We start from the raw sequence: 21,586 nt of genomic DNA on the forward strand, positions 1-21,586 counted from the left end.
ATATACAGAATTTTATATCAGAATATTGTAAAATGGAAATATCGACAGACCGTGAGTTGTTCTGGCCTTTATGTAAATTTCCCTTTTCCCCTGTATATATATATATATATATATATATATATATATATATATATATATATATATACTCCTGGAAATTGAAATAAGAACACCGTGAGTTCATTGTCCCAGGGTCCCAGGAAGGGGAAACTTTATTGACACATTCCTGGGGTCAGATACATCACATGATCACACTGACAGAACCACAGGCACATAGACACAGGCAACAGAGCATGCACAATGTCGGCACTAGTACAGTGTATATCCACCTTTCGCAGCAATGCACGCTGCTATTCTCCCATGGAGACGATCGTAGAGATGCTGGATGTAGTCCTGTGGAACGGCTTGCCATGCCATTTCCACCTGGCGCCTCAGTTGGACCAGCGTTCGTGCTTGACGTGCAGACCGCGTGAGACGACGCTTCATTCAGTCCCAAACATGCTCAATGGGGGACAGATCCGGAGATCTTGCTGGCCAGGGTAGTTGACTTACACCTTCTAGAGCACGTTGGGTGGCACGGGATACATGCGGACGTGCATTGTCCTGCTGGAACAGCAAGTTCCCTTGCCGGTCTAGGAATGGTAGAACGATGGGTTCGATGACGGTTTGGATGTACCGTGCATTATTCAGTGTCCCCTCGACGATCACCAGTGGTGTACGGCCAGTGTAGGAGATCGCTCCCCACACCATCATGCCGGGTGTTGGCCCTGGGTGCCTCAATCGTATGCAGTCCTGATTGTGGCGTTCACCTGCACGGCGCCAAACACGCATACGACCATCATTGGCACCAAGGCAGAAGCGATTCTCATCGCTGAAGACGACACGTCTCCATTCGTCCCTCCATTCACGCCTGTCGCGACACCACTGGAGGCGGGCTGCACGATGTTGGGGCGTGAGCGGAAGACGGCCTAACGGTGTGCGGGACCGTAGCCCAGCTTCATGGAGACGGTTGCGAATGGTCCTCGCCGATACCCCAGGAGTAACAGTGTCCCTAATTTGCTGGGAAGTGGCGGTGCGGTCCCCTACGGCACTGCGTAGGATCCTACGGTCTTGGCGTGCATCCGTGCGTCGCTGCGGTCCGGTCCCAGGTCGACGGGCACGTGCACCTTCCGCCGACCACTGGCGACAACATCGGTGTACTGTGGAGACCTCACGCCCCACGTGTTGAGCAATTCGGCGGTACGTCCACCCGACCTCCCGCATGCCCACTATACGCCCTCGCTCAAAGTCCGTCAACTGCACATACGGTTCACGTCCACGCTGTCGCGGCATGCTGCCAGTGTTAAAGAATGCGATTGAGCTCCATATGCCACGGCAAACTGGCTGACACTGACGGCGGCGGTGCACAAATGCTGCGCAGCTAGCGCCATTCGACGGCCAACACCGCGGTTCCTGGTGTGTCCGCTGTGCCGTGCGTGTGATCATTGCTTGTACAGCCCTCTCGCTGTGTCCGGAGCAAGTATGGTGGGTCTGACACACCGGTGTCAATGTGTTCTTTTTTCCATTTCCAGGAGTGTATATAGGGTGAGTCATCTAACGTTACCGCTGGATATATTTCGTAAACCACATCAAATACTGACGAATCGATTCCACAGACCGAACGTGAGGAGAGGGGCTACTGTAATTGTTGTTGTCTCCGGAAAAATTGAATTAAATGCCTGACGAACTGAAACTGTGTATCTACCACCAGCTTTGAACATTTGTTCGACTAAAACCACACGTTCTTCAATGGTTAGCGTATTAACAGTGACAAAAACGAAACAAACGAATAACGGAACTAAACTTAAACGTCCATGTCAGCACGTAACGACACACAAAACGATACTACTGACCCTGGCTGAGATAAACGGAACAGTGGAATGTTGGGAGAGTCCACTTGAAGGGAAGTAACCCAGGCAAGGCGAACAATCATACGGCAATCGCTGCTAACCATCATACGGCACCGCGGAGAGACTTTTTGAACGCCGCGTATGTTGTTCATTTCTATTAATTGTGCATTATGATTAGATAGTCCATTAACAATTGAGTACACGTTCAATGTGGGTCCTGCTATCTTGCTGAATGCGAAATATGAAATTGACTACAGAAATCAGAGTTAAATAGCCAAATAATGATTCCAGTTGATTTTTCATCTCAGAATATTTTAATAAATCTATACTGACATTTACACAAAATACTAACAGTTTATTCCCGTGTGACATAAATAGTTGAAAGTTTACCAGAGGGGATCTGTAGACTATTCCAACTATAAAACAAGTATTCTGCAAAAAAATGGCTGTGAGCACTATGGGACTCAACTGCTGTGGTCATAAGTCCCCTAGAACTTAGAACTACTTAAACCTAACTACATCACACACATCCATGCCCGAGGCAGGATTCGAACCTGCGACCGTAGCGGTCGTGCGGTTCCAGACCGTAGCGGCTTTAACCGCTCGGTCACTCCGGCCGGCAAGTATTCTGCAGTAACGACTAACAGGCACATGCTTCTAGGTTCTGATCTACACAAAAACTGCTTCTTTCAATATTTTTGACTTTGTGTCCAACTTTTAAATAGCCTATATTCATTCTGCACCAAAATTATACTGGTATATAGTCTGTTATATTTACTTTCTCTGCTCCTGTCGTTAGATGGTGTTCAGAGAGGCACAGATATCTATCACTTCATAAATTTGCACATTTTCTGGACATGTAAGAAGCTCACCTACCTTGTTTTTCGGTGTCCTAATGTCTTCAGGAAGCAAATCAACCTTTCTGCAAACTGTTACATATGTTACGGCCCCTTTCTCTTCTAACTTTTTCGACTCTGTCTGTCTACAACCTGACTCTAACCTAAAAGATGTGGCCCCTCTGACTCTAGTAATCACATTCTTTTTGCCTTCTGTACCTGTGTCGCCCTTATACTTTCTGCAAGATGATTTGTGTGTCCCCACCTCCAGTTGCATGCAACATCAGACACACCCCAGATATGATGCTTTGTTTCAGTCAAAATCAATCCACACAGCTCTTTGCCTACAAGGCTAACAGCTGTGTTGACCCAGGCTTGGTCACGGCGCCGCAAAACCTCAACAAACCCCACCCGAGTGTGCTGCTGCTGCTCATATTTCTTTCAGGTCACCTTTATTACTACACTGGAAATTGTTTATCACAGTATGTGTAAATCACCTTATGGGTAATATAAGAACCTCTATTAGACCATTTTTAGATGAAGTTGTTAACCATTAAAGCCAAAATTATATAGATGTTAGAGGATTCAGAGCCGATAATTTTTGAGATCATGAAATAATAATCACAGATAAATATTTAAGGCGATTTGAGGTCTTGAATGAAATACACTCCTGGAAATGGAAAAAAGAACACATTGACACCGGTGTGTCAGACCCACCATACTTGCTCCGGACACTGCGAGAGGGCTGTACAAGCAATGATCACACGCACGGCACAGCGGACACACCAGGAACCGCGGTGTTGGCCGTCGAATGGCGCTAGCTGCGCAGCATTTGTGCACCGCCGCCGTCAGTGTCAGCCAGTTTGCCGTGGCATACGGAGATCCATCGCAGTCTTTAACACTGGTAGCATGCCGCGACAGCGTGGACGTGAACCGTATGTGCAGTTGACGGACTTTGAGCGAGGACGTATAGTGGGCATGCGGGAGGCCGGGTGGACGTACCGCCGAATTGCTCAACACGTGGGGCGCGAGTTCTCCACAGTACATCGATGTTGTCGCCAGTGGTCGGCGGAAGGTGCACGTGCCCGTCGACTTGGGACCGGACCGCAGCGACGCACGGATGCACGCCAAGACCGTAGGATCCTACGCAGTGCCGTAGGGGACCGCACCGCCACTTCCCAGCAAATTAGGGACACTGTTGCTCCTGGGGTGTCGGCGAGGACCATTCGCAACCGTCTGCATGAAGCTGGGCTACGGTCCCGCACACCGTTAGGCCGTCTTCCGCTCACGACCCAACATCGTGCAGCCCGCCTCCAGTGGTGTCGCGACAGGCGTGAATGGAGGGACGAATGGAGACGTGTCGTCTTCAGCAATGAGAGTCGCTTCTGCCTTGGTGCCAGTGATGGTCGTATGCGTGTTTGGCGCCGTGCAGGTGAGCGCCACAATCAGGACTGCATACGACCGAGGCACACAGGGCCAACACCCGGCATCACGGTGTGGGGAGCGATCTCCTACACTGGCCGTACACCACTGGTGATCGTCGAGGGGACACTGAATAGTGCACGGTACATCCAAACCGTCATCGAACCCATCGTTCTACCATTCCTAGACCGGCAAGGGAACTTGCTGTTCCAACAGGACAATGCACGTCCGCATGTATTCCGTGCCACCCAACGTGCTCTAGAAGGTGTAAGTCAACTAACCTGGCCAGCAAGATCTCCGGATCTGTCCCCCATTGAGCATGTCTGGGACTGGATGAAGCGTCGTCTCACGCGGTCTGCACGTCCAGCACGAACGCTGGCCCAACTGAGGCGCCAGGTGGAAATGGCATGGCAAGCCGTTCCACAGGACTACATCCAGCATCTCCACGATCGTCTCCATGGGAGAATAGCAGCCTGCATTGCTGCGAAAGGTGGATATAAATTGTACTAGTGCCGACATTGTGCATGCTCTGTTGCCTGTGTCTATGTGCCTGTGGTTCTGTCAGTGTGATCATGTGATGTATCTGACCCTAGGAATGTGTCAATAAAGTTTCCCCTTCCTGGGACAATGAATTCACGGTGTTCTTATTTCAATTTCCAGGAGTGTATGTTTGTCAGGTATGTGTTTGTACATGTTTCCTAATAACCAACTACGTAATGGATCGGCGTAGGTGGCGCTATGTTGCGAAACAATACACAATCGTCTGTGATTTGTCTACCTTGTTTACTGTTTACGACTGTTTACAGATCATAACTGTTTGTAGGAGCATTACTCGTTATAGGAACTTCGAGACATGCATTTAATGACTAAAACAGCAGGATGTAGTGTCTGGGAAGTCGAATAAATGTACAGAAAAAAGTTTCGCAGGAGGCGTCATCCTAATTGCGAGAAATTTATCGCTGTGAATACATACTTACGAGGAACTGGTCCCGCAAGCCAAGGTTCACGACAAAAAAGTGTAATTCAACCAACTGACTCCGTCCGAACAGGCCTTGGAAGGAACAACGGCACCGACCGGCCTCCGTGTCATCCTCAGACCACAGGCGTCACTGGATGCGGATATACACCGCTCTCCCGGCCGTATGCCAGTTTACGAGACCGGAACCGCCACTACCCAATCAAGTAGCTCCTCACAAGGGCTGAGTGCAGCCTGCTTGCCAACAGCGCTCGTCAGACCGGATGGTCACCCATCCAAGTGCCAGCCCAGCCCGACAGCGCTTTACTTCGGTGATCTGACGGGAACCGGTGTTGCAAGGCCGTTGGCCAACCGATTGAGGATTGTGTAAAATCACCAAAACATGCACGGATAAGCAAAGAAATATAATAAATGGTTACAACGAACGATAAGTTCACATTACGGAATTTGCGCTACAAAAGTTGATTCTAACCTAAAAAAAACGAGAGAAAAAACCACGATAAACTGTAATATATCAGCACATTATATCTACCACATAATATGTTTATTTTAAGTGTAAAAGGAAACATGTATTTCAGGCCACTCATGATGCTTCCCAAACAATAGAAGCGAAACGCATATGGCAATATGCAAACTGCCTTCATTTAGTTGCATAGACGGTACATACTTCCACTAATTTAGAGCAACTAAGGCAAAGACGGAAAACAGAAAGAAATAATAAGAAATTGTGTCTCGTTCAATGACGAAGCCCCAATGTACATTGCCTGGCAAAACAGTTAAGCACCCAGAACACATGGTCGAAATTCAGTGGAACTTCACACACATACCGATCATAGGAGGGTATTTAAATTCCCTGTGAAGGGATAACAGTCCCCAGAGAGTATTAGCGTTGTTCGAGTTTGTGTTGTTACCAGCTCTGGTGCTGTGTATAATCTGCGTAAACAGCATCAGATGTTGAGTGATACCTTAAACGACATGGAGATGTCGCGTACTCGGGCAATACAGTGTCATCAGACGTTTCTGAGTCTGAAAGGGGCTTTATCGTAGATCTGCTTTTGGCCGGTTGGTCGAATCGTGCAATATCTAGATTTGTGGAGCATTCGGATGTGACAGTCACCCCATGTTGTACTGCTTGTGAACGTGAGGGCAAGCATTCTGTTCGTCAAATTTCCAGTCGATCACGTCTGATCAACACAAGGAGAGGTCGCTCTGTTCTGCACCAAGCACATCGTAATCCTTTCGTATCTGCCCCTGCCATTCAACAACAATTAGTGGACTTCCTGTTACATTCTGTGTCATCCCGCACCATTGGTCTAAGACCAGCAGCAGCCGAACTAGGGAATCACCGTCCCATGCATAGGCTCCTGTTAACACAAGTCGCTGCGACTGGAGTGGCTCAGTGAATGGGAAGCATGAACTGCTGACGAATGGCGTCGCATTGTTTTTAGCTCTAAATCGCAGTTCTGCGTTACTCCAGATGACTATCAGTTGCGAGTCCAGAGGTGCCCTGGGGTTGAGATCCCGTTCTTGCAGTGTTGTGGAGACTCACAGCGGCGATACATCTGGCGTCATTACATGAGGCGTCGCTGGATGTGACTTCAAGACACGGCCGGTAGTGTCTTAGGGAGCCCTGACAGCACAACATTACGCCACAGATATCTTACGTAGTCATGGCTTACCTCTCCTGCAACAATATCGTGGTACCATTTTTCAACAGGATAATGGTCGTCCACACATGGACGTGTCTCTAAGAAGTGTCTTTGCGATGTTGAGATACTCCCGTGACCAGAAAGATTCCCAGATCTGTCTCCGACAGAACATGTGTGAGACCAGCTCGGGCGTGAACTCCGTCGCAGTGCCAGTATCCATTATATCAAGGAGCAGTTACAACAGTTGAGGATCAGCTTGCCTCAGAAGGGGATACACTCTTCCCAACCAAACCAGCGCACACGTCCAGGTCAGAGCAGGTGCTGTGTCATACTGATAAATGAGCTCATACTTCCAAGCTCTTTGTAAATTTGACTCCATTTTGAAATCATTGAAATAACAACGCACATCCTCTCAAACCATGATTTCATGTCGTTTGCTCCTACCCTGCTGAGTGCTTCACTTTTTTTATGAAGTAGAGTATATGTCGGTTTAATAGGTTGCCGAAGTTGTTACAGTTTAGTCATTGGTCCAGATTTTTTCTTTTACAAAAGTTCATTGACATTGTCAAAATCTAAACTTAGGCTTCCGGAGCCATTGTCACAGTTAATAAAATTTTTCTGGGTTTGTGTCCGCAGTGTCAAGGTATAAAACTACCGATGTTTCGGTCACTGTTACAAGTGGCCTTCTTCAGGGTGTTTTATGTTTAGCGCTTAATGAGAAAACTTTGTTTCTTATATACCTGCAGACGTGGTCGTTATCTAGCACTGATAGGCTGTTAAGGATGAGGGGGTGGTATGTAAGAAGTTCTTTATTGGTGTTTTTTTTATTATTTCTTTTCATTAGTGGAAACACGATGTTTTGACCACAGCGGCCGCAGGTAGATAGAGCACCGGCGCGCCTCAGCCGGCGCTAGAAAGCAGGAAAACAACGCCACGTCACAACTGCCACCTGGTTTGCCATTTGCCGATTTCTACCAATCATAAGCAGTAACGGTTAAAATGGTTCTGAGCACTATGGGACTTAATATCTGAGGTCCCCTATAACTTAGAACTACTTAAACCTAACTAATCAAGGACATCACACACATACATGCCCGAGGCAGGATTCGAACCTGTGACCGTAACGGTCGCGCGGTTCCAGACTGAAGCGCCTAGAACAGCGCGGCCACAGCGTTCGGCACAAGCAGTAATGCAAACACCAATCAAAACTCCGGGTTTCCAACAATGAAAAGAAATAATAAAAATACTAATAAAGGACTTCTAACATCCCTCCTTAACAGCGTATCAGAAATAGATTACAGCCACGTCTGCAGGTATATAAGAAACGACGTTTTCTAATTCAGCAGTAAACAAAAACACCCTGAAGAAGGTCACTTGAATAGTGGCCGAAACGTCAGTAGTTTTACATATTGAGAATGCGATCACAGACTATTATCAGAAAAGTTCTTCTACGATAAATTACAGCTATACTGTGTATGTTCAGTGGCTGAATACATACAGAAATTATTTCCAGTGCGCTATTTTTCCCGTTGAACCCGTATTTTAATAGTTTCACAAGACTGTAAATGGTTAGGGTCCTAAGTTCTATTGACATTAACCACCGGAAGACGAAATTAGATTGGAAATTTAGAAATGGCTCGTTTTGAGCGTGAGCCCACGTTATTAATCACTGGGCCACCTCTCGCTCGCTCGCTCTCGATTCAATTCGTATTTCGTACTGCAAAACTGATTCTAATAAAAGTGTAAGAGGTTATTTATTAACGAAGATGATTAAATGTTGAACACTTCCCATATCCAAGGAAAAGTTAAGATATCCGTGGTACTAACTCGTAGAGTGCAGTCGAGAGAGAAATTATTGTAGACGGAGCTTTCGGCCGTATCTGAAACGATCACGGAAATATCGAGGCATCTCGCAACTGTGTACCGATCGGGATTGAAACGCCGCTTCTGAGTCCCGAGCCAGATCCACGCCGCCTCACCCGCTAATGAAGGCTCTAATAGTCTCCATACTCAGGAGCGTTAAACGGCAAAACGACCACTGCTACGACTCAGAACGAAGTGATTTTCTGCGTAGCAACGTTAAAGTCGAAGACGTCACCGCGTTTTCTAAGAATAAGTCCATTAATTTTAAATGGGAACCGTGCAGTTTTCTTGAGGAAACTTCTTCGTCTGCATTCAACAGGCCCATAACGCTAATGAATTTACATTTTTGCTCGGTTGTATGACACGAAAGGACAGCATACTTGAAAAGAAACCAGCTCTCATTAGCCGACTCTTTTGGCTGTTAATGGTGGGTACGGCACTAAAAATGAGCAGATGTCATGTGCCATGATCTTGCGTTCTTTTCGCTGCAGAATTTATTATACTATAGCTGTCAGTAGCGAGTTTTAATACACGCATCTACTAACGGACCTGCGCGTGAGTGAACTGCGTTTAAGACTTGAACGAATCGCAACACTAGAATCGTGCAATAAGTAGTTTATAAAGGCGACTGATGATGCTGATACATAGCGTGAGGAATTTAAACCATGAGATCAAACGAAAAGAGTAAGTAAGTATTGAAAGAGAAAAATAAACTTACAAGGGGCGTATGTGACAAGAACGTCGGCTTTCGGGGAGTGGAAAACACACGCGTGGTATGAACGCAGATTGGATGCAGTACTGTAGAGTTGCTCACCAGCGGTTTGTTTACAAAACAAGTTTTATGTTTTAAATTTAAAAGTTCTCGCAGTGAAGGTTTTTTGCTTACATGTGGATTTCACAGAGAGAAATAGTACAGTTTAATAACATTTTAGGCTAGGGTCGATAACATGTTTAATAAATTATGTATTTCACCACTGCGCTGTCATTAGTGACAACATCAACGATATGAATGTGTTACGTTTACATTAAACAGTTTAACAATGAGCCTCATTCAGTGTACGTATCGAATGTTTTCCTTGTAATAAAATAGTGCGAATGGTCCGTCGCATTAGCTTCTATTACCCTCCGCTTGGGAGGCCAAGGTTCGACGCATGGCTATAGCGATTTGTCATTAAGTTTACGCCAATGACAGCGTCGCGAAGATGATTTTGAGGAAAAATAAGACGACGAATGCTGCAGAAGTCACTGCAGAATTAAAGGTCACACTTCCGAACCCTATCGGTACCCAAACCATACGAAGAGAGTTCCGATAAGTAGGGAATTGTAGAGCGAGTTGGTATTCCACAACCACTCGTCAGTGGTGTAAACGCCAGTAACAGGAAAACGTGGTTCCGAAGCCACAAATTCGGAGCAACGAAAGAACATATTTGGCCGAATGACTCATGTTTCACACTGTTTCCAGCTTCTAGCCGAAAAAAAATTTGGAAATTTGTGGCAAGTTTCTATGGGACCAAACCGCTGAGGTCATCGGTCCCTAGACTTTCACACTACTTAAACTAACTCACGCTGAGGACAACACACACACTCATGCCCGAGGGAGGACTCGAACCTCCGAGGGGGGGGGGGGGGGGGGGGGAGGGGGAGGGGAGAGGGGCTTCTGGCCCAGTCTACGTCCGAAGAGAGAAACATGATCTGGGTTCGGTGATGGTTTGGGAGCAGTCATGTCGTGGTATTCCATGGCCCCAAGGTTACTCTGCAACGTCGCATTACTGCCAATGGTTATGTGACCATTTTGGGTAATCAGGTCCGTCCAATGGTTCAATGTTTGCTTTCCAATGGTGATACTCTGTTCCAAGACGATGGGACCCATGCTCACATAGCTCGCCACATCCAAGACTGGTTTCGAGATCACTTCGATGAAGTACTACGTCTGCTCTAGCCATCACAGTAACGAGGTCTCAATATTATTGAGCCTGTGTGGTCTATATTGGAAAGAAGGGTGCGTAATTGCTGTCCACCTCTATCATAGTTGCCTGAATTTGCCACTATTTTGCAGAAATAATGATATAATATTTCTCTGAAATCGAAGCAATACCTGTATTTAACCATTCCGAGGCGATTTGAACCCGTTTGAATGTCAATTCTACGGTCGCAGGTTCGAATCCTGCCTCGGGCATGTATGTGTGTGATGTCCTTAGGTTAGTTAGGTTTAAGTAGTTCTAAGTTCTAGGCGACTAATGACCACAGCAGTTAAGTCCCATAGTGCTCAGAGCCATTTGAACCATTTTTGAATGTCAATTGTTTTGCTACACCGTGTTAGGCATGATAATGTGCAGTACTTTTGGTGTTTCAATATTTTAGTCCACCCCTGTACATAGTTTTCTTTACCATAAAATTCTGTAACTGAAGAATTAACAATTTATGCCAAATAGCTTCAACATATTATACAGCACTTAAACATGTGGAACTCGAGGTATTTACATATGCTGTTCAAATGGCTCTGAGCACTATGGGACTTAACATCTGTGGTCATCAGTCCCCTAGAACTTAGAACTACTCAAACCTAACTAACCTAAGGACATCACACACATTCATGACCGAGGCAGGATACGAACCTGCGACCGTAGCAGTCGCGCGGTTCCGGACTGAGCGCCTAGAACCGCGAGACCACCGCGGCCGGCGCTACATATGCTGTACAAAACACAACCTCATGTCTAGAAACAACAAAAACGACAGAAAATGGCGGGAAATTCTTAACGCTGTTTCTATTGTGCAATCGTTTTTGTGATTCCGAAATCAGTTACAAGACCGAAGTTCGGACCAAGAAACATCATGTGTTACTAGGAACACTATTCTGTAGATACAACACTCCCCTCTAGTAGCCGGCCGCTGTGGTCGAGCGGTTCTAGGCGCTTCAGTCCGGAACCACGCGGCAGCTACGGTCGCAGGTTCGAATCTTGCCTCGGGCATAGATGTGTGTGATGTCCTTAGGTTAGTTAGGTTTAAGTAGTTCTAAGTCTAGGGGACTGATGCCCTCAGATGTTAAGTCCCATAGTGCTTAGAGCCATTTGAACCATTTTGAACTCCCCACTGCTATGAGTCAGATCATTCAACATGGTTAATGATAACACTCCCACCCTTCAACAAGCGCCTTCTGCGCGTTAGGTGTGGAACATGTTGGGGATGTTAGGGATGTGGGACTCCAGCTTAGTGGGTGTCAGGCTTGCTCAGATGGATTTACATGACGATGGGGAGTTGGCCACTCCCAAGACGGTCTGTGTTCGAATTGCAGAAACTCGTTCACCGTGGCTGGAATTTACACTCAACCAGATGGTGCTAGACGGTGCCGTGGTGCATGCACAGCGCGAAGTGTTCGTCTGTTGCAGGCAAAACGATAGGAAGCGCATACTGTGGCATACGTGGTCCTAGCACGTTGCCTCACCACACAAGAACACAGGCACCTCCGTATTGGCCCCCTTTCCAGAATGTATGGCTCTTTTTTAAGATTCCACAAGCGTGCGAGACATTATCAGAGAGCGATAATTGTTTTCTAAGCTAGCAGTGGGTCAGGGAGAGAACAAGCAAGAAATCTGCTGACATCTAGATCAACAGTTTGTTATCAGCATCAGCACTACCTTATGATCAGTTCCATGCCTGGAATTCGGCAATCATCAGATCCAGCCACGTGATCAAGGCCACCCCAGGGATCGTGACATGATCACGTCATTGCCCAATGAACTCTCTACCCTCTGAGCACCTGCCCGCTGGCTCCTGCATCCCCCCCCCCCATCCCCTTTGACCCTTGCGCCGACCACCACCACTCATCGACATCAACATGCTGTCTGCCAATGGCATGTAGTTTAGCTTCCTCCCTTGGACCAACTGTAATTTGCATGCAGTGAAGTTTTGCGACTGCTGTATTGAAGAGAAGCTATGAGCTGATGGAGCCTGTGATTGTGATGTCACAAGAATAACTCGAAATGAATGACATCCGTAAAATATATAACGATGATGTGAGCACCATCATTTCTTCGATGTCTGTATGTACATCTAGGTCTCATATGTTTGAATGACGAGATGCTTTTGTTGACTTTAACAAGTCCATTAGCTGTTAACATCTATCAGAGAATGGAAATGTCTCCTACCATGCAAGAAGTGTTAACAGTTGTATTCATCTGTCTGAGAAATGTACTTGCAGCCTTCTGCATCAAGAATGCATAATAAAAAACAGAATAATAATATTATTATTAGGATTCTTGTTACTTTTACAACCCTAGCTGGACCAGGAAATGGAGTAGTTCACAGTGGTTGTAGTAGCAGCAGCAGCCAGCAAATGTCTGTATCAATGAAGTAGGTTACTGTAAAATCCGGTTTGCTGTGCAAAAGAAACATATCCTACAAAAAAATATTTAATTTTCAGCCTAATCAGTTAATTCAGGAAACACACTTATACTTTACAAAGAGCCATTCTTGTCAAACTCCTGATATAGTGTATGGTTCCTAATAGACAGACGCATAGCGCCATGCTTATGATGATGTAATAATAACAGCGATAATTTTAAATGATCACTGCTGAGCAAATGGTGTGCACAGTATTCCATGTGACTGCGTTGCCTCTGACTCTCGGGTGCTATGCAGATGTGGGCACAAAACGATGATCTTATTTAAGTTGTTTGAATAGCCAGCTATATTCAAGTGTTTATAAATTTAAAAATAGTTTAAGAGCTGAAAGTGTGTTATCCATTTCCATGTAAAATCTCCTGCTGCCTAATGTAAAAAAGCATTTACCACAATGACCGAGTGGATGAAACAAGCTCACCGCAAGTGTCTTGTGATAAACAACTGGTCCTGCAGTCATGAAGTCAAGAAGAAGAAGAAGAGGAACATAAATGTTTTAATTATTGGACCTTCAGATTGTGGAAAGACTATAACCCTGTTTCAGCCAAAATATCAGCTGTTACTAGAGATTATGCATGGCATTGAGAGAATAGCATACCATACTTACAGCAAAATCTGTAATATTTCACCACCTGAGAAAGTAAAACCAAATAGCATATTCATATTTGATGATGTCAGAGTGGTAAACCAGCATCAGATCCCGAAATATTTCTGCTTTGACCACCATTTGTAAGTCGACATATTCTATTTGAGCTAGACATGTTGCGGGATCCCAAAGCAGTTGGTACAGTATAATGTGTACCTTATTATCACTTTAAAATAGGACGAAATGAATTTAAAGCATATTTTTCAAACCCTTGTAGCAACCAACATGTCATTCAACATATTCGTTACCATATGCAAGTCCGCTGGGATAACTCACAGTACAGCTTTCTCGTTACCAATAATATTAGGAAATTGAGTGAAGGCCAATATAGACGAAACACCGACGAGATTCTACGTAACACGCAGTGTGCCAAAACATAACTGTATCAGTCTAATGTAGACCAGTGGTAGTCAATCTGATTCCTATTGTGCACTAGTGAGTGTTCCAGCTTTCACGGTGGTGGTAGGTGGTAGTAGTTTTAAAAATATTTTCATTAGGTTTTCATAAAATATTGATGTGTAGTGTTTGCTATGTAATTATTATTATTATATATTTTAATTTGCTATAACTCTGCTGCATAAATTTTATAGAGTTACTGCCCTACTTTGTAAGTCACCCTTATTGTGGAATTGGTGGTCGGTTACAAAATTTTACTGTTGGCAGAGATACAAAACTGGGGATTAGGTAAAAAAGGTTGACTACTTCTGACCATAGACAAATCTGCACGTGTGTCAAACACTTATTCCAAGGCTGCGAAGCACATCCGTCTATACACTGAAAGAGAAGTCGAGGGAATCAACGATAAATTAATGGCACTGGGAAGTATTATTGACGCAGTAGCTAGAAATGATGAGGTGGTGGAGCGATTGAATGCTAGAATTCAGCCATGTTAACTATATGTCAAGGAGAAAATTGAAGAAATAAACACAAAACTAACAGATAGGCATGGATGTATCGGGGCAATAGGTAAGACGGAAGAGGAAGGATAACAAGAGGGTGTATATGTTACTACTAATTTCGTTAACCGTCACTGTAACACTGAGCTACATAGAACATACGCTCGCACGTTCGACGGAGATACTCCGCGAAACAACACTGTCCCATTTAATCACATTTACCTACAAAATCACAGGGACTGGCTTAACACGAGTACAGGCAAGTGGCGTCTGTTTGGTAGGAGTTCAACATCTCTGATTTATAGGGATGTGCTAAACTATACATAGAGACATGTGCACTTGGTCGCAGATGTTGCGCCAGGGTTGCGCCAAGGTTTTCGTGCGAATTGATGTTAAAATAGACATGTATCACCATTAAACTGTTGACTAATGTTGATATGTTGCTTTTTTTTAGAACGCAGGATTTGCGGGGGACTTTTCCAGCGCGTCCAAGGCGAATAAACCTCGACTGAGTGAGAAGGAGTACAGGCCATCTGAAGATTTGAGTTATATTCTTCACTTGAATGTATAAAATCTCTATGAGCATCTCATGTAACGGAATCTACCGTTTGGAGGTTTCCAGTGGCTGTCCAAAGACGAAATCGTCAGGTTCAAGGATGAGATCCAAGATGTGCCTGCTGATGCTGGTAGTGGCTGTGTCCTGGAAGCAGATATGTAAGATCCCACCAATTTACATGACAAGCACAGCAACTAACCGCCGAGTACAGAGCGCCTAATTCTGTGTATTGTTTGCGTCCCTAACCTGATTACAACGCTGGGGAAGAAGCAAAGACAAATTCCACACTATGCGACCCTTTAGAATCACCCGAGACATCTCCTTCGACCAGCTTTCTTGTTTGAAGGAGTACATTGATGTTAATGCCCAAAAGAATGCTCTCATAACGTGTAATTTTGAAAAAGATTTTTACAAATTAATGAATAATTCATTTTCCACAAAACCATGATGAATGTTGGAAACCGTTGGGTAATTCATTTAGTTTAGGCCAAATTCTAAGGGACCACAAATCTTCAATGAAGGACTAGTCGCCATGAGGTCAGTTGAGTTCACGACGCCTGTCTCTATTGCTATGCGTGTTCTGGAACTCTTCAGATGTACATGTACTTATTCCACTACGAGCTTGCGAAACGAAATTTTGCGGGTTTCAGGTTACCTTGTATGGATAAAGATAGCTTCGTGTACGAAGTAAAAGGCTGCGACCCATGAAGTATTCGGGTAAAATCCCGAGGAATTCGACACGTCTATATATGCGGCAGATAATCATTATTCCAAGCACTTCATAACAAGAAGGTTATTAGCCTGATGAAACAGAAAGCCAATAGGTCACAGACTATGGAGTTTGTTGGGCTCAGATCAAAGATGTATGCTTACTGTACAGATGCAAATACCACCTAGAGGCTGTATAAAGATGTTGATTATGTGGCCTCACAGGCTCTTAGGATCCATATCTATAAGGATTATCTGCCCAGTGATGACGCACCTCTGCATATGCGGCATAAAGTAGTTTTCTTGTTGTGAGGCCGTAAGATGCATACTGCACTGCAACTGAAAGTTGATCTGTCAAGCGAAGATGACAAATGATTCTTCCATGCAGAAGGGATTGCATGGAATCCTCCAGTTCTCACATTGTTTGCTCGAGTGTGTGTGTGTGTGTGTGTGTGTGTGTGTGTGAGTGTGAGTGAGAGAGAGAGAGAGAGAGAGAGAGAGAGGAATAGAAGGCAGTGATTGTCATAGTAGTCTGTATGCATGTGTGTATGCATGCAAATGACTGCACACTATGTGTGCACCTTCAAATTGTGTATTATTATGTGGGAAATGTGCACGTTTTTTCCCACACTAAGTGTCCTTGCAATAATGTGTGAATGTGTGCTTTTAAAATGTTGCTCTTGGTCACTATGCGTTGTAAATATTGTATGTATAGAAGAATCCATTGTAGTTGATCAGCGGCTGTCGCATAAACATTGTACAGAAAATCACTCAGTTCCACCTGTCATAGTATTAATATGATGTATCTTTGCTTGTCATGTATAAAGCAGCAATTAACTGCTGATATGTATAAAAAATCAATCGTCTCCCTTAGTATGATGTATCTCTGCATATATGCAATCTTTCTTTTTTTATTCCGAAAAAATAAAATGTATTTTTACTGATAATAAACCATTAGTTAATTTGCTATAAGTGTTACTATTTATCGAAAACCCTAGTCCCTTCACCATTAAAGTAATTGTAGAATGAAAGCAAATGTGAACAGTTTTTTGTAGAACATTCCTTATTTCTTTACACCTATGTACACACACAGTAACTCAGTTTTACAGTGCTGTTCCATTAATTGCTTATGCCCTGAATTTGGCCTGAACTGTATTTGGAATATGGCCACAATTTCGTACATAAACATTCCTTGTAACTTCATCCTAAACATGTTTTACAGTTATTGACTGAACGCTTACACCCTTTGGTATGGGGGGATAGCTGCATTGATGCCTTGCTTCTCTTGGTCTATAGTTAAATTGTTTCAGTGCAAATGCTCAACAAATTCATACTATGCTCCTCTTAGATATGGGTGCTAATGTCACAATATTTATGTTGTGGTTTACAATGCATAATGCAAACTTTGTGTTTAACAACATTTGAATGTTTTAGGTATATTTTTGTATCCCATGAAGTAATTCTAGTATCGACTCAGATTACATATCAACTATAGACACTTTGTGGCCAAACATGTGAATGTCAATCGGAGTATGAGACGTACCATACTCTCTGTCATCTTCCTCTCTGTATAGTCTATCATACTGCATAAATTGTCCCACTCACACCGTGAATACTGCTCTGTAACACCAACATTTTGAGCATTTTCTACCTCTACAACTGCTTCAAAGGCCCACATTCATCCGTTAACAACTACTAGCAGTCCCATTGTGTGTGTTAGCCAATAACAGTTCTCTTGATGGACATGGCTGCAGTGGCTGTGCTATGGCGTAGTGGAATGACACCAGCATTGAAAAGTCGGAAAGATGTCGTATGGACAGTGAAAATTGTAGAACAATAGGTGTGTTTCTTGCCTCGGCATTTTGATATATAATTAATCACATTAGTTCGCATATTGACTTTATTACAATTTTTTTCTGAAGCTTAGTAAACCAGATGTTCTATTTGCCGGTCGATACTTGGAACCTATGAACTGAATAACTATCTTGCTTAGTTGCTTGGAACTTTACGCACACATTAACAACATGTTCATCTGATAATGAAATTTAAGGTTACTTTTCTATAACTAATCAGTGTGTATTTTTCTTCCTGTTGGTAGTATACTAGTGTCTTTAATCTACTTCACTCCAAATACTGCCTTGCAACATCCCAAAGAATTTCAAACCTCGAGTGCAAATAGATTTTTGTGCATGTGAGGAAACTTAATTCTCACTAAATTCAATTTAAAGTTACATTTGATCAATTGCTCACCTCTGTTACTCCAAATACATTCCAGCTACATATCTTCTAGGCTTACACGTTCCTCACCTCCTCTCTTCCTTACCTTGTTTCTCCTTGTTATTTTGGCCCGTTAGTAGCCACAGGGAGCCACTTTCCAGCTTTTGCCACTCTGGCAGAGTCAACTGCCACCAGTGCTGGCCTCATACTGAACCCAAAATACATTCCTAGCAACTCTAGATCTTCGTACCAATACCAAAACACTTTTTTGAAGGCATAATAACTTTGGATAATGGCAAAATAGCAGCTACATAAATGTTTATAAGCAAAACAACGCTCGAAGACCAAAGATAAGACTTCCGTAGAGCATATCCTCTAACATGGCTGCGAACTCGACAAACGGTTGTATATCATTCTCGAATCAGTCTAATGACAGTTGTGTGAAAGTAGCGAAAGCTTGTGTGTGGCCGAGCACCGAGAGATCTGCAAGTTGGTTTTTAAATAACTTTCCGTTGTCCAGTTCAGTTATTTTAACCACCATTTTGTTCAAGAAACTCTAAGAAATGTTTTAAGACGAAAAACTAAAAATCGATTTTTTCTAGCGGATTCATAAGCAAGCAAGCATTTAATTTGAGCCAAAGAAGCACAATAAGAACATTTTCTATCTATTCCGAGCAAATTTCACACGACGGAAATTCTTACACGAACAAGATAATATATTTTATACATCTATATCCAGAATTCAGCTTAGGTGTGTGGCAGAGGGTACTTTAGTAACTCTATAATCTCTCTGCTTTCCTGTTTCTTCACTAATAGCCCGTGGCAAAGAACTGCTACGCAAACTACAGTATATACTTGCAATTATTATTTCTTAGTTGCAACTTCTGTTATTTTTATCATCTACATAAGAAAATTTACGCCTTTTGCAACTGACCCTTTTGTTTCCAATTAAACACGATTAGACTATTTATGCTACGCATAATCAGTGGTTTTCCATTATTCTATCCTTCACTTGTATCCATGTGTTCTTCTGTAATTACGAGAAGCACGTTGTACAGGTCTACAATTAACAGATCGCATTTATACATTTCACACCACACAAACTATATTCTTGCATACTACACAGAGTCCTAATCACTTGATGTAGGAAGTAAGCATGACTATGTATAGCACACAACAGTTTAGGTTATGTCGAGTGACATACATAACTATGACCTGTCAGTTGGAATCCTGTACTATGTACATCTACCGGTAGTACCCACAAAAGAACACATGGATAGACGAAAGGGGTGGAAAAAAGGAAATTAGAGATAAATTACAGTAATTTATTTGTAAATATTTAGTCATTTAAATGATCTGCCAAAAATCAATACAAATTGCTTGACAAAATATCTACAGTTAAATGACTTCTTCTATAGTGTAGACCAATGACGATGCCTAGCATAAATAGGTGAAATATCTTTGGTTAGAAACAAATAAAACATTCAGTCGTAAAATACGATTTTTTTATTTTTATTATAAACATAATTAGTGTAGGTAAGCTTGTATATAAGTTTTAATTTCTGTTATCATTTCTTCGTGGTCATTTCGTGAGATCTATATGTGAGAAGAAACACTTTAGCTGACTTTTCTTAGAACGTCTGCTCTCGGAATTTTAACAGTAAATTTCTTCGTGTTGCAGAACGCCTCTACTTGGCATCTGCGACTGTAGTTTGCTGACCATCGCTATGACTTTCTTTTGCTTAATAAACGACAGCGCCCTTCTTTGTATCCATTCCGCCTCCTCTATAAATCCTATCAACGGAGCTTATTCTGTGGCGAGACACTAGATTCGCAATGGGGCGAACCATGGTTTAAATCAATGTCCGGCCATCCACAGTAGGGTTTTCCGTGTTTTCCCTGAATACCTTACGGCAAATGCCGGTTCGATTTGTCGGAAAGATCACAGTCTTCCCAGTCGCAAATTGTGCTGCTCCTCTAACCATATTTCTTCCTTTTATATTATTCCTACCCGTTATTGGTCGTTCGCCGATAAACAGCTTCTCATGAATCGTTCGAACGATTATTCGACGAGTCATTTCTTTCGTGGATGAATTACATTTACTTAGGATTCTTGAAATGAATCTCAGCCTAGCATCTGATTTTCCTAGAATTGGTTGTATGTTGTCCTTCCACTATTGGTCGCTCCGGGCGGTCACTACCCGATATTTTACACTCGTTGGTGTTTTCAGTGATCTGAATTTTTAGAGTACTGATCAGTCGTAGGCGGAAACTGCGGAGACAGATGTAACCCGGGTTCGCCAGGAAAGCGCCAGGGCATGGAGCTTATAACGAGAGAGCGAACGGCAGGAACCCACATTATACACTTCGCACGTGCGGCGCTCTCGTCGCTTCTGGACTATTCATGTTGCGGCGTCTATGGTTTTGCCAGCAGTTCGTAGTTTACTGTTAGCACTGATGACAGCATTGGCCTAACAGAGGGGGAATAATGGCCAGTGACAGTTCATAACACAGTCAATGAAGACGAGATTTCAGAGAACGATACGTATACTATTTTGTCTTGTGTTTGAAGAAATGTCTGCTGCCTTCAGAGCCTTTCATTCTAAAGGCTTACACCGAGATTTTACTTTATTTAGCTACTGATTTATTTATCAACGAATTCTACACATTTTGCATTACATTAATTACGATAAACATGTTGTAAGTGCTATTACACCTAATACAGAATCGACCATATAGAAATAACTACAAAACAAATTGTGGAAACAGTTGGAGAAATAGCAAAAAGTGCACAGTTTGTATTCTTTCATGAAAAGTAGAACAAATACAAATTACAAGATGGTAGATTTAACCTATGACCGCAGCAGCAGTGCACATCAGAGAAGAGTTGGAAAGGGCGACGAACTAGATAAAACATAACTCATGACGATAAAGGAAAAGAAATTGGAGGGAGTGACAGAAATGGAAAGAAGCATAACTAGAATAATATGGGAGAATTTGACATACTGTTGTGGGTAAAAGTTTTCATCGATGTGAACTCTGTTTCCATCCATATTTGTGAATCTTTGTCCACGTGTATTTCGTTAAGTTGAACATCTATTCTTTCGTCTTACAAGGACAACATTTTCGCTTTCAACAGTAAGTTTAATTTCAGTTACCACGATTAAAAATTTCTACCTTTGGCCTCCTAAAGTGAAAGACGTCGTAATTACGCACATGTCAGAAAATTAAAACACAACAGTATTCCATGCGATAGCCCAACACAGTCCAAGCAGTGGAATCCAGTGACACTTCTGCACCGTCTTCACAAATATCTGCTATGTACATTATTATTTATCAACTCCGATAATGACAATGTCACACCCCTTACTACGGGAATAAGAATTCTATCTCTTTCCTAAAGACACTGTCCGCTTAGTGCCGTCTTGAAAAAAATTACTTTTCGTCAGCGTTCTAGCACACTGTACACGATTATCAAAACGTAGCGTGCTGTTACCTATCTCCTTTTTTTCCGTGCTCGTCGCAGTAGAGAG

This window comes from Schistocerca piceifrons, chromosome X (genome assembly GCF_021461385.2).
Source record: "Schistocerca piceifrons isolate TAMUIC-IGC-003096 chromosome X, iqSchPice1.1, whole genome shotgun sequence".
Taxonomy (NCBI): Eukaryota; Metazoa; Arthropoda; class Insecta; order Orthoptera; family Acrididae; genus Schistocerca; species Schistocerca piceifrons.